The sequence below is a fragment of the Hevea brasiliensis genome, chromosome 5 (assembly GCF_030052815.1).
Source record: "Hevea brasiliensis isolate MT/VB/25A 57/8 chromosome 5, ASM3005281v1, whole genome shotgun sequence".
Lineage (NCBI taxonomy): Eukaryota > Viridiplantae > Streptophyta > Magnoliopsida > Malpighiales > Euphorbiaceae > Hevea > Hevea brasiliensis.
This window is the reverse complement of record NC_079497.1, coordinates 97,822,524-97,839,908: the sequence shown is the minus strand read 5'-3', so window position 1 is coordinate 97,839,908 and position 17,385 is coordinate 97,822,524.

Genomic DNA, 17,385 nt, shown 5'->3' with positions numbered 1-17,385 from the left:
CACCGAGTGTTTAGTACCAGGAGGCTATATTGACAATTATATAAAGATACCGAGTGCCCATTGTTAAAACGGTCAGAGACACTGAGTGTTCAGTACCGAGAGTTCCATATCTAGTCCATATAATTCTGTCATAGGTTACTGTGAGCACATGACAAATCTTAAAATGTAATTTACTTAAGAAAGCGTACACAAATATAACGAGAATGATGTTAACCCTTGAACATTATTTATAAAATCTCCTAAAGTATATATACAAGTTTTACTTTTATTCTTTTTAAATTATTAGTGCATTACTATGCTGTGAAGCTTAGCATGTAGGTTTTTTCCTCACGTAGGTACAAAAGGTAAGGAGTAGGTAGACAGAGACAGGAGAAGAGGGAGTGGATCTGCAGGAATGTCTAAAGTCACCTCATACTTGGACTTTGTGGTAGATGCACTACCAATACAAGATGCATTTTGGTCACTCATTTTTGTATTTCAATTGTCATGTACCAACACACTTGATGTAAATTTATTTTGGATGACTGTAAATTAAATATAAACATACTTTGTCACATTTACAAATTTATGTCTGAATATATGTTATGTAAATATATACATACGATGAGGAAATGAATTTGATTACAAGTATGATGAGAGTTTATTATCAATATTGTTGCAATTGAAAATAAGATTATTAATAGGTGGATGTTAAAAGTTTAGGGGAAACTCTTGTAGTTTTTCCTTTTGAAATTTATCATTAAAAATTAGAAGTAATCATTAAGGAAAAAAATTGTTTAAATACAAGTTTAGGTGCTCACACACAGAATATGGCATTCCTTTACTTGGTTTCCCTAAAGATCAGGTAGGGGGTGTTACAGTTAGGTTCTTGCCTTAGTTTATATCTTCTTATCCAAGGCCCACCCAATCAATTGCATTGAGTTTGAATACCTAGAGAAAGCTCTAAGGTAAGAAGTAGCTAATTATTGTCTCACCAATCCTAGAATAATCCTTCTAGACCTTTCGAGGCAAAATCCTAACATGCACTTAAAAAGATAAATGATCTAGGCATTCTTTAGATTTTAAACCCACATTTCAGCTTTAGCCAAACTCACTTTAAAATTTCCCTTTGAAACTAATTTAAGCCTATATTTATCACTTTTATTTCTTTGGAACCCACATTACTATCTAGCCATAAATCCAAACACCTACCTACCCTTTATGAGAATAATTCTTTAAGTGATAGATACACTATAGAAAAAAATAATAAAATAAAAAATATAAAAAAAAGAGAGGGAAAAAATATATAATAATTAGATGGGAGAAGTAACTAAAGTAAAAAGGCTAGCAAATTCAATCATAATATGTGAAGTAGTTCACACCCAAGTACACAAAGAAATGAGTTTGGTGGTGAATAAAAAAGGACAATTATAATTCAAGGTCAACGTTATTTTTGTAGTCCCTCTAAAAGCTTCAAAGTTATATGCTAGCATTAGTGATTTATCGTAAAGTTCTTCCTATTTGATTCAATAAAATTTTTTTTTAAAATTATGTGTCTTGTCTGTAAATAATTTGTTTATTCTTATACTTTGTTACCTTTATCCTTTCTTTATTAGCCACATTATCATCCTTTTAGCCCCATTACAACCCTTGAAAGCCCTTTTGATCTTTTGATAGTTTTTTGCAATATTAGTGGAGATTAGAATAAGAGGATTGCCTATGGGATTGGGATATCATTCATCAATTCATTTATTTCCATCATTATTTGAGACACATTAGTTTATGGATTGCTGTAGAGTCTATTTAGGCATGGTCATTCTTTGTAATTGATTACTTAGGGTATGCCGCGATGCTTAAGCTGTGGCTCGGATCAAGCTAGAAAACAAATATAAGCGAAAAATTCATTACTACACAAAACTTGTCGAGATTTACTTAAGATGCTACTTACCCTACGCAAACAGGCCATGCAAAACCTGGAATTTGCTTAAGATATTACTTAGGTTAGGTGATGGGTGTCGAATCCACCAGAAATTAAATTAACTAAAATTACCAACTATAAAATATTTTCAGTAGCAAATGGTAAATCCAGGTCGAACCCTAGAGACTGAATTATTGGATTTTCATGCACTTGTGTAATGGGAAACGGAAAAGACAAAGATAGGGGGATTTTGTGACACAAAATCAGAAGAAAGAAGAAATTCAAGAACTAAATATGAAAATCTCAACTTAAACAAACTTCAGTCCAAGGTAATTCTCATTCCAATGCATTGATTTGATCATGGACAAAAGAAATACAATTATCTCTTATTGAATACTTAACGTAGATTTACCAAACAGCGAGGTAAACCCCTGACTCCCTTATACTCATCAATTCGAGCCCAGCACTCTTATTAACTCTAATTATTAACTGAGTTGGTATTAAGCAATCCTCATCAAATTAATAACTGCTTTAAGAAAAGGAAGTAGTTAAGCTGAACAACAATTTATGAAGCATAAATCATTTAATCCATCCTATTGTTTTCTTAGGTTATTATCGAAAATTGAGATCATAATCAATAAAACCTAATTACTACTTACACAACAACTGCAAATTATGAAGATGAACTAGCAATTGATCCCATCAAACAATCAACTAATAGGCCTTTTTAGCAAATCATTCAATAGATCAAAGACAAATAAATTAGAAAACAATAGATATTCAAAAAGACATAAATTAAATTAAGAACCTGGTCTCACAAATCAAGCAAAAGAACTTGAATCCCTTAAACTGAATAAAAACTTAGCCACTCATGGCTTACAAAAAAATAAAAGAAAAATAAAGAAGAATTCTAAAAGATGAATGGAGAGGCTGCTGAATGATTTTGGAGGCGTCTGAATATCTTCTGAGTCGGCTGCTACTTCTTCTATTTATAATAAATGGTCTAGTGTAACGCCCCTAAGTTCGGTAGTGCGTTCTACTGTTCCGGTGACCAGTGTTGTCCGGACAGCTAGGATGCCTAGAACTACACTTCGATATGAGTGAGAAGACATAAAATAATGAAATACAAGAAAAGAAAATATAAGAAAAACAAAGGAAAAAAAATATCAAAGAAATGTAACCAAGTTAAGCGAGCCGAGAACCCTAGCGATGGGTGACCGCACCGGGAAGTCACGGCGTGGACCGTTGACTAGCCCTGGACCGTGGGGAACCCTGGAAAATATTTTTAGGACTTAAATAGACATCAATTGAAGTATAAATATCATTAGAAATATCAAAGAAAAATTAATTAATTAGTACAAAGAAAAGTGAGAAATCGAAAAACAGACAAAACCCGGGGTTACCGAAAAATCGAGAATGCAACCCGAACAGGGGCATTGTGGTCATTTGACACCCCTGAGTTGTCTTTTGACCTAAATTTCCATTAAAAACACATAATATTACACTTGGAAAATATAATGAAAAATTAAATTAGTGGTACCTAATGTAAATAGCAAAAATGGGGTATAATTTGAGTAATTAACACTTTAAACATATAATATTATTAACTTATGGTGAGTGGAGCACTATGGGGTTAAATAATCTATTAAGTGGATAGATGTAAATCCACTCACACTTCATCTTCAACCTCCATCCCTTCCATGCCGAAATAAAGCTCTCCAAATCCTCCATTGCCGAATTGGTTCAAGCTTCCTAAACCTCCACCATTTCCATCCTAAACACCAAAGTCACTTCACAAATTTTTATCCCCACATCACAAGGAAGAAAGAGATACTAAATTTAAGGGATTTTGGTGAAGATTTAACAAGCCTCATCAATAGGTAAGTGTTTAAATTGTTTTCTTTCTTAAGTAAAGTTTATGGGAAGCTTGAGATAAAGAAATTGATGAAGAAATTTTGAGTTTTTGGTGAGTTATGATTATGTATTAGTTTATGCAGCCATGGTAATTTAAGAGTTTGAATTATTTTCACATGAAATTTATGGGTATTGATGTTGATTAAAGTGAATAGAAGTTTTAGTAGGTTAATTGTTAGTGTATGTTAAAGTTGAGCACTTGAGTTGGAAATTATGTTGAATTTGAAAGTTTATGCGTGATTGCCTAAATGGACAGCCATGGATTTATATACTAAATGAAATATTCTTACATGTATTGTGGAGAATTAATGTTGACTAATATGGTTTAAAATTTAGTAAGTTAACTTCATGTATATGTGATGGTGGACCAAGTGGAGAATTGAGCTTGAAAGCAATTATGGGAGGTTTACAAATTCAGCAGCTTGTTAACTCCTTAAAGAATGCTGGAATTCATGGAATTGTTTAATGAATTGTGGTCCTAAAATTTGCCAAATGTGTATATAAGATAGTGGTGAAGTTATAAGTTATGCTAGTGGAGAAGTTATATGTTATAATTAGGTGATTAAATTGTTGTAATTGAGTTTGACAAATTCTGCACTATATGGTGTATGTTGAGTGTGATTATAAGCTGCCAAAATGATCAACAATATGTTGTGAAATATGTTTAGGTTATGGTACAAACCAAAATTGACATGAATGTGGAGTTTGGTAAATGCTAAAAGTGACCTTTGATGAGTAATGAAGGAAATGCAATAGGGCAGTTAGGTTTTGGACTTAGAACCTTAAGTGTGTGGCTTCAATTGGTATGAGACCAATTGGAGGTGAAATTAGGCACAAAATGTGTCAACTTTTATGAAGGAAGTTTACCAAAATTCTGCTTGTAAGGTAACTTGAAAAATGACCAAATCCGGATTAGTGCATTTAAGGCCTGAAAATTTACCATTTGGGCAGCAGTTAGTATTTTGGCCATAACTCACTCAAAACAGGTCCAATTAACCTGAAATTTTAACCATGAATAGTTAAGACATATATCTACAAGTCTTATGAAGACACCAAAGCCCAAAAATGACCATAAGCAAGTCAAACAGCTTGCACAAGTTTGGGTCCAAAAACTGGCCGAACCTAAAATGACCTAAAATGACCTAAAGTGACCAATTTTGATGCATTTTGACCAGCAATAGTAAAATGACCATAACTTGGTCTACATAACTCAGAATGTCCTGAAATTTTGTCCCGCATGCAATAAGACATAGATCTACATGTTTTTAGTTTTGACCGAAACCCGAAAACCGAGGGAACTAGGTCATCCGGCTAGGTCAAATTAGTATATCGGGATCCGACAAATTACAATAAAACGCAATATACATGGAAATGAATTTGGTAATATGTACGAATACTAAAAGGCTACAAATGTGACATATTGATAACATTAAAACCTAATTCACCTAGACTTCATTGAGGGTTGACATCTTAGGTTGACCAAGGAAATAATAGAATTCAATAAGTTAATTATTAAGCTTTATTCTTAGAGACAGTTTAAATGAGTACTGAAACACTTCAAATTGTGTTTCTCAGTTAGCAAAGACTCAGGGAAGGGAAAGGAAACACTGAGTCAGAGTTAAGAGACAGTTATCAGAGGTTTGTGCACAGCTAGTTTTTAACTGATTTTATTTTGAATATTTCATATGATTAAATGACATATTTTTCTTATGTATTATGTTTAACAAGCATTGGATTTAATTCAATGATTATTGAAATTGTTATAGTATGTATGAATTTAGCTTTGTGAAATAGTATTTTCACAAGTATTAAGCATTGTTATGGATTGAATAAATTATGTTTTAGAAAATTGTGATAGAACATGTTTTGAATTGTGATGGTAATTTTCATGGAAAAATGTAAATTTATGATTTGAATTGTGATGAGCATAAAAATTATTGGATATTGGGATTGACTATGAATCGAATTGTATTGTGATTTATGCTCACTAAAAGGATTGTGATATTGTTTTATATCTCACTATAGATGCTTGACTAGGTTATTATCCATCTCTCTCATTTGTTGAGAAGACAATGGAGTTAGTTGTGTTTTGATTACCATGGTACATGCACAGGCTTAGATTTTCCTCTGATTTGAGGTTAGATCTAAGTTTTTATCATTATGGCCCTTGCGGAAGATTCATTATTGTGATGTGTACTGTGCACGATGATTCGACCTCCCCGACCATAGGGAGTTAGAATCTGATTCGACCTCCCCGACCATAGGGAGTTAGAATCACTTCGAATATGGCCCTTTCGGATTAGTCTTGCATAGTTAGTGAGATAAAGAATGATTTTTGAGATAAAGAATGATTTTTGAGATAAAGAATGATTTTTGAGATACAGCATGATTTTTAAGATACAACATGGTTTTTGAGACATAGAATGTTTTTGAATAGTAAAGAAATATGATTTCAGTTATGATTTATGTATAATTGATTTTGTTGGAACTACCTTAAATGGTTAGTCATGATTTGATAAATTGAATTTCGTGATCAAAGTCATTTCATACAAACGATTTACATTATTGGCAATGAATATTTTGAGTTTTGGAATTTGATGAGTATTCAGATTTCCAAATTATTTGCTGTAAATTTTGTCAATGTATATTGTACTATGTTTTAAATTATAGTTGTGCACCACTGAGTTCACCACTCAGCTATAGCTTTGTATACTGTCGCAGGTAAGAAGAGCATAGAGCAGTGAGTAAGTTTCTTTGAAGACACATTTAGATCAGCTCCAGGTATATTATAGGTATACCCATGTACATAGGTTTTGATGTATGCATGTAATAATATGTATGTAAATTATTTGAGCAGTTGTATAAAAACTCATGTAAAATATTTTGGTATGTAATTAAATGTAAACTATTGTAAATGTAAATTTGGGATTTTATTTATCTGAATAGTTTTGTAATATTAATTTTGAGTCTTGTAATCAATGAAATGTTTCCTTTATGAAGAGATTGATTTGATTATTGAGATTTGAATTATGGGTTCAAATGAAGTTATTAAAGTTGTATTTGAGAAAACATATTGGGAGTGTGTTCTTTGCAGGTTTTGAAGAACTGTTTTCTCAAAATACAACCGGCACTTTGCCGAAATTTAAAAAAAAAAAATTTATAACACCAGATTTTAATCGATGATTTAAATTTCATGAAAATTATTTTAAAATCCCTTGTAGTATATTTAATGGATTATCGGTAGGCGAAGTACGGTAATTCATTAGGTGTACTACGAGATCATGTTACATCTTACAGAGGAGTAGGGTGTGACATCTAGGGTTAGGTTTTTAGAGTCTCTGTCAAAAACTGCAACTGGAGCAAAATTACGAGTCTGACTATCGACGGATACACGGCCCGTGTATCACTACACGGCCTAGGGCCGAGTAACTTACTGGAGCTGAATGGGCATGTTTCGCAAGGGTACAGAAAGTTACACGGGTCTCCAAGATTTACACGGGTCAAGTTACACGGCTCGTGTACTTTCTCTCTTCCTCGGTTCTCTGGATTTCTTCTAGCTGAATGTTACACGGGTCTTCAAGATTTACACGGGTCAAGTTACACGGCCCGTGTACTTTATCTCTTCCTTGCTTCTCAATCCTTCGACCTTTTTAAGCTTCTTTCCACATTATATTGCTCCAGAACTTCACCAAAACCCTGAAAAATACAGTAAGAGTCAAATTTCTCCATTTAACACAATTATTTCAACAACTCTCTAAACATGTGCCTAATAGATAACTATACTTAACCAACTGAATTAAATATAAAAACACATTAAAAACACCAAATGTGATGGGAGTAAAATTAATAAATTATGTACTTATCAAATACCCTCACACTTATTCCATGCTTGTCCTCAAGCATGACTTAAATTTCCAATCAACTCCACTTAGAAGTTCCTTAACTTCATCCTATCACAACAATCTCTAACAAAAGATTAAAAGTTTGAAAGAAGAGGCAAGTAAGGTAATAACCATCACAACAAATGCCATCAACACCATACCAATATATCAACAATTTTCCAACACAAAATAAAAGGCTTGAAATCAATTAAGCTTACACAATTAAAGTTCCATAAAATTTTAAGTTAATACATACCAAAACACAAGGTTAATTTATCATGGCACAACAATTATAGCTCTTTGCAAATCTTAGGGGAGATAGAAATGGGCTTTTTTTTTTTTTTTCAAAATTGGAACTTCTCTCTCATCACAGTTACTTTTAATCGTCACCTTCAGAAAAGTACCTTACTCATATCCTAGCTAACTTTTGGCCTGAGAATCAACATGGGGTTCATGAAGACCCATGGTTAGTTTGCTTAACTAAAATAGCGGAGCAATTTTCAAGTTCAACCTTTTATTTCCACCAATTTATGCATCTACATATTATAAAGTGCCCTGATAGATTAAACAAAGTTTTGAAATATGCATGACACTAGTTTAAAGCACACATAACTAGTCATTTCACCATTAAATCAAGGCTAAATGATTTATGGATGAAAAACATTTCTCTATGGTATGGAGAAGAGGGAAAATCCATTGTTAAAGTTACTATTACCTTGCCTAAAATTTCAAAATTTCAATCTAAAATAGAAAAGTCATTTCAAAGACAAAGCACTTCTCTCCGAGAGTTAATATAAAATAATGAATCAAGCTTATAAGAACTTTTTTTTTTCAAAAAATAAAGCAACAAATTTCTCCTCCCCCACACTTAAAACTTACATTGTCCCCAATGTAAAGCCCAAATGCAAAAGAGAAGGAAAAATGCAAGAAAATAAAATAAAATAAGGGAAAGAAAACAAATCTGTTTGTGGCTAACAAGCCACCCATGGGTTGCCTCTCAAGTAGCGCCTTCGTTTATTATCGTTAGCTCGACATGGCAAATCTCCTTAATCCTAATAAATTGGGTTACTCAATTTGAGTTCCTCCACTATATGCTCCTAAAACCCTTCATAAAATGGCTTGAGTCTATGACCGTTGACATTGAACACCTTATTAGTTCCTAAACTTTGAATTTCAACTACACCATAAGGAAACACATTAGTAACAACAAATGGTTCAATCCAACGAGAATGCAACTTACCAGGCATCAGCTTCAATCTGGAATTATACTATAAAACTTTTTGTCCAACCACAAACTGCTTCCTTAGAATTAATTTGTCATGGAATGCCTTGGTCTTTTCTTTATAGATCTTAGAGTTCTCATAGGCCTCAAGTCGAATTTCCTCTAATTCCTGCAATTGCAATTTTCTTTTCACACCAGCAGTATCCAAATCCAAATTACATTGTCTAACAGCCTAATAAGCCTTATGTTCTAATTCCACAGGAAGGTGACACAACTTACCAAATACCAATATGAAAGGCGACATACCTATTGGTGTCTTATAAGCAGTTCTATAAGTCCACAATGCATCATCAAGTCTAAGGCTCCAATCTTTTCTATTTGGTTTCACTGTTTTTTTTTCCAAAATAGACTTGATCTCTCTATTAGACACCTCTATTTGCCCACTTGTTTGAGGATGATAAGCTGTGGATACTCTATGGAAAACACCATATCTCCTCAATAATGCCTCAATAGTTCTATTACAAAAATGTGTGCCCCAGTCACTGATTATAGCTTTAGGAACTCCAAACCTGCTAAAAATGTTTGACTTGATAAAACCTACGATAGTTTTAGAATCATCAGTCCTGGTGGCTTTGGCTTCCACCCATTTCGAAACATAATCAACCGCAAGTATTATATAAACAAAGCCAAAAAAAGAAGGAAATGGACCCATAAAATCAATACCCCACACATCAAAAATCTCACAAACAAGTATTAGATTCTGAATCATCTCATTCCTATGGGTTAAACTTCCTGTTCTTTGACATTGCTCACAATTTTTGCAAATCAAATATGAATCACGAAATATAGTGGGCCAGTAAAAACCACAATCTAATATTTTTCTACCTATTCTCTTGGGTCCAAAATGACCTCCACATGCATAGTCGTGACAAAATGCAAGAATAGATTAAATCTCATTATCAAGAACACATCTCCTAATAATTTGATCTGAACAAAACTTCCACAAATACGGGTCATCCCACACATAATACTTAGCTTCACTTTTCAATTTCTCTTTCTTGGCTCTACTCAAATCAAAGGGCACAACCTTAGTAACCAAATAATTCACCAAATCAGCATACCAAGGGATCATACCTTGTAATTTAAATAACTGCTCATCAGGAAAAAGTTCCTGCAAAGGAAGTGGATCTTCTTGTGTCACTAACCTGCTCAAATGAGCTGCTACTAAGTTCTCAGCTCCTTTCTTATGCTTGATTTGAAGATCAAATTTTTGCAGCAGAAGGATCCATCTAATCAACCTTGGTTTTGCTTCCTTCTTTGCTAAGAGATACTTCAACGCTGCATGATCAGAGAAGATAATTATTTTAGAACCAAGCAAATATGACCAAAATTTATCTAAAGCAAAAACTATGGCCAAAAATTCTTTTTCAGTAGTAGAATAATTGCGCTGAGCTTAATTGAGTGTACTGGATGCATAATATATCACATGAAAGAGCTTCCCAACACGTTGCCCTAGAACTACTCCCACTGCATAATTACTTGCGTCACACATTATTTCAAACGGTATTGTCCAATCAGGAGCTTGGATGATAAGGGGTGATATCAATGCAGATTTCAATTTGTCTAAAGCCTCCTTGCACTCTTTACTGAACTCAAAAGAAACTTCTTTTTGCAAGAGTCTAGACAAAGGCAATGCTATCTTAGAGAAATCCTTAATGAACCTGTGATAAAAACCTGCATGACCAAGAAAAGAGCGTACTTCCCTCACAGTTGTGGGGTAGGGTAAGTTCAGAATTAGACCAATTTTAGATTTATCCACCTAAATACCCCTACTAGAGACAATATGACCCAAAACAATCCCCTGTTTCACCATAAAATGACACTTCTCATAATTCAAAACAAGATTTTTCTCAATACATCTCTCAAGAACAGAAGTTAAATGATGTAAACATGCATCAAATGAATCACCATACACAGTAAAATCATCCATGAATACCTTAATGCAAGTATCAATGTAATCTGAAAATATACTCATCATGCATCTCTGAAATGTAGCAGGTGCATTACAGAGTCCGAAAGGCATCCTTCTAAAAGCAAAAGTTCCAAAAGGGCAAGTGAAGGTAGTCTTCTCTTGATCCTCCGGTGCAATCACAATTTGATTATATCCAGAAAAACCATCGAGAAAGCAGAAATAAGACTTACCTGCTAACCGTTCAAACATCTGATCAATGAATGGCAGTGGGAAGTGGTCCTTCCTTATTGTTGAATTCAGCTTGTGGTAGTCTATACACATTCGCCATCTACTCTGAATCCTTGTTGGAACAAGTTCATTATCTTGATTTACTACCACAGTGACTCCTGATTTTTTTGGCACTACTTGGACTAGACTTATCCATTTGCTGTCTGAAATTGGGTAAATAACTCCTGCATCCAGTAGCTTTAAAATCTCCTTCTTCACAACCTCCATCATCTGTGGGTTCAATCTCCTTTGAGCTTCTCTACTCGGTTTAGCCTCATCCTCTAGTAAAATCCTATGCATGCACACTGATGGGCTTATACCTTTGATGTCAATTATTGTCCATCCAATTGCTTCCTTGTGCACTCTCAAAACCCTAATCAATCTATCTTCTTCAATCTTTGTTAAATTACTTGAGATGATAACTGGAAGTGTCTCATTGTCTCCCAAGTAAACATACTTCAAATGCTCAGGTAAAGGCTTGAGTTCAAGAGCTGGTGCCTGAACCACAGAAGGTAATAATTTTGTGTGAGATACAAGTAAGTCAATCTTTGATACTCCATACCTTTTTGGAGCAGGAAGTAATGACTGCAATGCCATTACTGCCTCTTGAACCTCTACACTTAATGGTTGATTGGTACTATTTTCTTGAATTCCTTGACTAATCACCACTTCTAACTCATCCTCTATGCTTAACTCAAAAACATCCTGCACAATTGTATCAACAACATCAATAGAAAAAATAGAATGATCATCAGCAGGATACTTCATGGCATCAAAGATATTAAATTTAACAGTCTCTCTATCGAACTCCATGGTTAAGGTACCCTCATCCACATCAATTTTTGTCTTGGCAGTTTTTAGGAAAGGTCTTCCAAACAAAATCAAAGCTGACTTTGATGTGGGAACACTATCATCCATATCCAGAATGTAAAAATCTGTAGGACAAATCAATTCTCCAACCTGCACCAACATGTCCTCAACTACTCCCAATGGGTAAGCATTAGAACGATCAGCTAACTGAATAATGACACTGGTTTCTTTCAAAGGACCCAAATTTAAAGTTTGAAAAACTGAATTTGACATAACATTAATAGATGCTCCTAAATCTACCATTGCAAGTTCAAATTTAGAATCACCTATTCTGCAGGGAATAGAAAACGAACCTGGATCCTTACACTTAGGGGGTAATTTTTGATGAATTAATGCTGACACATTTTCCCCCACACTGATCCTTTCATTATTCCTCAACTTAAGCTTTGTAGTGCATGATTCCTTAAGGAATTTAGCATACTTGGGAACCTGTTTGATCGCATTAAGTAAAGGTATATTAACCTCTACCTTCTTGAAGGTCTCCAAAATTTCTTTCTCTTGTTCTTCTTTCTTATTTTTAGCCAACCTGCATGGGAATGGAGGAAGAACAGAATTATTAACCTTATTCAAGTTAGGTTCAGTATTTACCTCAACTTCAGGAACTTCAGACTCTTTTTCTCCTTGCTTCTTCTTTGGCTCATGTGGAGTTTGATTATCAACTTCTTTCCCACTCCGTAACATTATCGCACTTGCATTTTCTCTGGGGTTCATGATTGTTTGTGATGGGAGCTTTCCAAAACCTTGAGCTTCCAGCTTACTCACAGATGAGGCTAACTGACCAATCTGCCTCTCTATGTTTTGAATGCTATTTCTGGTCTCCGGTTGAAACTGTTGGGTATTGTTAGCCAAAGCCTTAACAATTTCATTAAGTGACATACCTTGATTTGAGGGAGGCAGAGGTGGAGGCGGTTGTGGTTGATTCACTTATGGTCTTTGCTGTTGATATCGATTTTGCACCGGTTGATTCCCATAACTCAAATTAGGATGATCTCGCCATCCTAGATTATAAGTATTAGAATAGGGATCATACCTACATTGTGGCTGTCCATAATGTCCTACTGCATTAGCTTGTTGCATTGATTCATCCTCTTGTAACGCAGGGACACATATCAGTAGCATGACCCAAACCCGAACAAATTCCACATGCCTTAACAGTTTGCATATTCCCTACAGCCAACTGTCTCACCAAAGAAGTTAAATTAGAAATTTGTTTCTCAAGGTTAGATGTATTTACCTCATTAACCTTCATAGGTGTGTGATCCATTCTCATTCCAAACTGTTGAGAATTTGCTGCCATGTTAGCAATCAGCCTCTTTGCCTCTTCTGGTGTCTTGTTAACCAAAGCTCCTCCACTAGCAGCATCTATCATACTGCGGTCCATTGGTAGAAGTCCCTCATAAAAATATTGAATCAACAGCTGCTCACTTATTTGATGATGGGGACAGCTTGCACACAGCTTCTTAAATCTCTCCCAGTACTCATACAAGCTCTCTCCATTGTACGATGGGGAAATCCCGAAGCTTGATCTGATCCTCTGAAACTCCTTGAGGTTTCATGCTGGAACACATAACATGAAATTGCTTTAGATGCTTATGTGGATCCTCACCTGCAAGACCATGAAACTTAGGCAACAAATGGATTAGTCCTGATTTCAATTCAAAAGCAACATTTAAAGCAGGGTATTGAATATACAAAGGTTGTTGGTTTAGATCAGGAGCAGCCAACTCTTTCAAAGTCCTAGCAGCAGCCATGGTCTCATTTTCGGAACTTGACTCTGAATCCAAATATGAACTTAGCTCCTATGGAGATTGGACTCCTTCAGATGTACTTGGAATCTGCCTAGCTTGCTTAGCTAATTTTCTTAACTGTTTAGCTATTTTTTCTACTTCTGGATCAAAGATCAACTCACCAGATTGAGAAGTTCTTGTCATAAACAAAAAAAAAAATCAAAGTAAAAATAAAAAAAAAAATGCCTCAAAACCCTAGAAAATAATGAAATTTGGCCTCAAGAGGCTGGAGCCAAAAAATCTTATGGATTAATTGGTCTTGATCAGAGCGTCATTTCCTTCAAAATAGGTATGGGCCACCCTCCAAATTCAACAAAAATCCTTAATGAACAGTAACAATGAACAGTAACACCGTAATTATTATTTTTTTTTCTTTTCCAAAAACCTAAAAATAGCAACAAACAGAATTAACACGAAATCAAATAAACTTCAGTCCCCGGCAACGGTGCCAAAATTCTTGATGGGTGTCAAATCCACCAGAAATTAAATTAATTGAAATTATCAACTATAAAATATTTTCAGTTGCAAATGGTAAATCCAGGTCAAACCCTAGAGACTGAATTATTGGATTTTCATGCACTTGTGTAATGGGAAACGGAAAATACAAAGATAGGGGGGTTTTGTAACACAAAATCAGAAGAAAGCAGAAATTCAAGAACTAAATATGAAAATCTCAATTTAAACAAACTTCAGTCCAAGGTAATTCTCATTCCAATGCATTGATTTGATCATAGACAAAAGAAATACAATTATCTCTTATTGAATACTTAACGTAGATTTACTAAACAGTGAGGTAAACCCCTGACTCCCCTATACTCATCAATTCGAGCCCAGCACTCTTATTGACTATAATTATTAACTGAGTTGGTATTAAGCAATCCTCATCAAATTAATAACTGCTTTAAGAAAAGGAAGTAGTTAAGCTGAACAACAATTTATGAAGCATAAATAATTTAATCCATCCTATTGTTTTCTTAGGTTATTATCGAAAACTGGGATCATAATCAATAAAACCTAATTGCTACTTATGTTCAATCTTACACAACAATTACAGATTATGAAGATGAACTAGCAATTGATCTCATCAAACAATCAACTAATAGGCCTTTTTAGCAAATCATTCAATAGATCAAAGACAAATAAATCAGAAAATAATAGATATTTAAAAAGACATAAATTAAATTAAGAACCTAGTCTCACAAATCAAGCAAAAGAACTTGAATCCCTTAAACTGAATAAAAACTTAGCCACTCATGGCTTACAACAAAATAAAAGAAAAATAAAGAAGAATTCTAAAAGATGAATGGAAAGGCTGCTGAATGATTTTGGAGGTGTCTGAATATCTCCTGAGTCTGCAGCTATCTCTTCTATTTATAATAAATGATCTAGGGTTAGGTTTTTAGAGTCTCTGTCAAAAACTGCAACTGGAGCAAAATTAGGAATCTGACTGTTGACGGATACACGGCCCGTGTATCACTACACAGCCCAAGGCCGTGTAACTTACTGGAGCTGAATGGGCATATTTCGCAAGGGCACAGAAAGTTACACGGGTCAAGTTAACAGCCCGTGTACTTTGTCTCTTCCTTGGTTCTCTGGATTTCTTCTGACAGAATGTTACACGGGTCTTCAAGATTTACACGGGTCAAGTTACACGGCCTGTGTACTTTGTCTCTTCCTCGGGTCTCTGGATTTCTTCTGGCAGAATGTTACACGGGTCTTTAAGAGGGTCAAGTTACACGGCCCGTGTACTTTATCTCTTCCTCGCTTCTCAATCCTTCAACCTTTTCAAGCTTCTTTCCACATTATATTGCTCCGGAACTTCACCAAAACCCTGAAAAATACAGCAAGAGTCAAATTTCTCCATTTAACACAATTATTTTAACAACTCTCTAAACATGTGCCTAATAGATAACTATACTTAACCAACTAAATTAAACATAAAAACAAATTACAAACACTAAATGTGATAGGAGTAAAATTAATAAATTATGCACTTATCATTAGGCAACTTCATCAGCAGGCAACTTAGAGCCTGAAAAACTTTGCTAACCTTGAAATTCTTACACCTTATCTCCTGTCCATTCATTGATCCTTATCCATTTTTAGACCTACTTTAAAGCAACTTTTGTGACCATATGAAGGTATCATTTTCTAGCTTTTGCCTTAAGAAGTAAGAGGAAAGAAAATCACAAATATAGAAATGAGGAGAAACGCCATTAATCTTGGACAGAGGAGCTGCTACCACCATTTTTGAAAGCTCAAGAACTCTGAGATTTTGGGTTCTTCTACCTGGGTTTTTCTATTTTTAGTCCTTTATCATGTTTTCTTTACTTTTTCATCATTTCCTCTTGTAAATTTTAACATGAGTGAGTAGAATCTTTAGATTTCAAAGTTGAAAAACATGTTTTAGATTAATTTATGGATTTAGACAGGGGTTTATTCTAGATTTTATATAAATATGAGTTTTGAGTCTTCTCCTTGTGCACCTATTTTACTTGCCTAATGTTAGTACCTATTGGGTGTTATCTTAAGCTTTGATTGAAGGACCGAAAAGTGAAAATCATTGATAGATAATCAAGAATTAGAACTTAAAATCACTTAGATTTAGACATAAACTAGCGATTTAAGATGATTTATTGATTGGTTATAAAACTTAATTGGTTTTAAGTGAATCAAATATCGTACGAAAGTAGGTTTAGTTTTCTTAAAATGCTCTTTGATTTGCTTAAAAAATATATCAAATGACTTTAGAATCAATCACCTTCAAACTCTATTTTCTCTTGAAATTGGATGAACCAAGACAAATCACAATTAGTTTATACATAAATCCCAACTCTGGAATCATTTTTATCATAAATTAGCCTTTAATTTTAATTATCCATTATTAATTTAGTTTAATTGCATTTAGTTTAAGGGTTTATTTACTTTGTTATTTCCTTGTGTTGTTTAGAATTGTCAATTTCATTTTGTTTATTTACATTTGCACTTTATTTCATTAATCATTAGCTCAAATAATTGCTTCATTCATAGTTTGGTAATCAAATGCAAATCTTCATGGGAATGATACTTGACTTATCACTTTATTACTTGATACGGCCCGTATACTTGCGAAAACCTAACATCATAAAATAAATTACTTATCACATTTTTATCTCTTAAAGGAAAAAAGAAAAAAAAAAAGCAACTTTATCATTCTTCTTTGCAAATGCTCCATAAATAATTTAAAAAAACTTGGAGCTCTTGGAATATTCCTCATTAGATTATTGTTCTTTACATCCATGCTGTAATTTTAAAAGTATATACATAAAAAAAAAATTAAATACTTAAATAAAATTAAGATAATTAAATAATGTATTAAATGATATGATTATTATTAAAATAGCAAATAATAACTAACGGCAAGTATAAAGCCACATGTATAAAACAAATGCAAATGGCGCGTCAAGAAATAAAAATAGAAAACAAAAAATAAAGTAAATCAATAAATCAAAAAATTTAATATAACTACAGACTAGAAAAAATAACCAGAAAATTAAATGTGGTAGAACCGAGCAACTAAGAATTTATAAAAAATT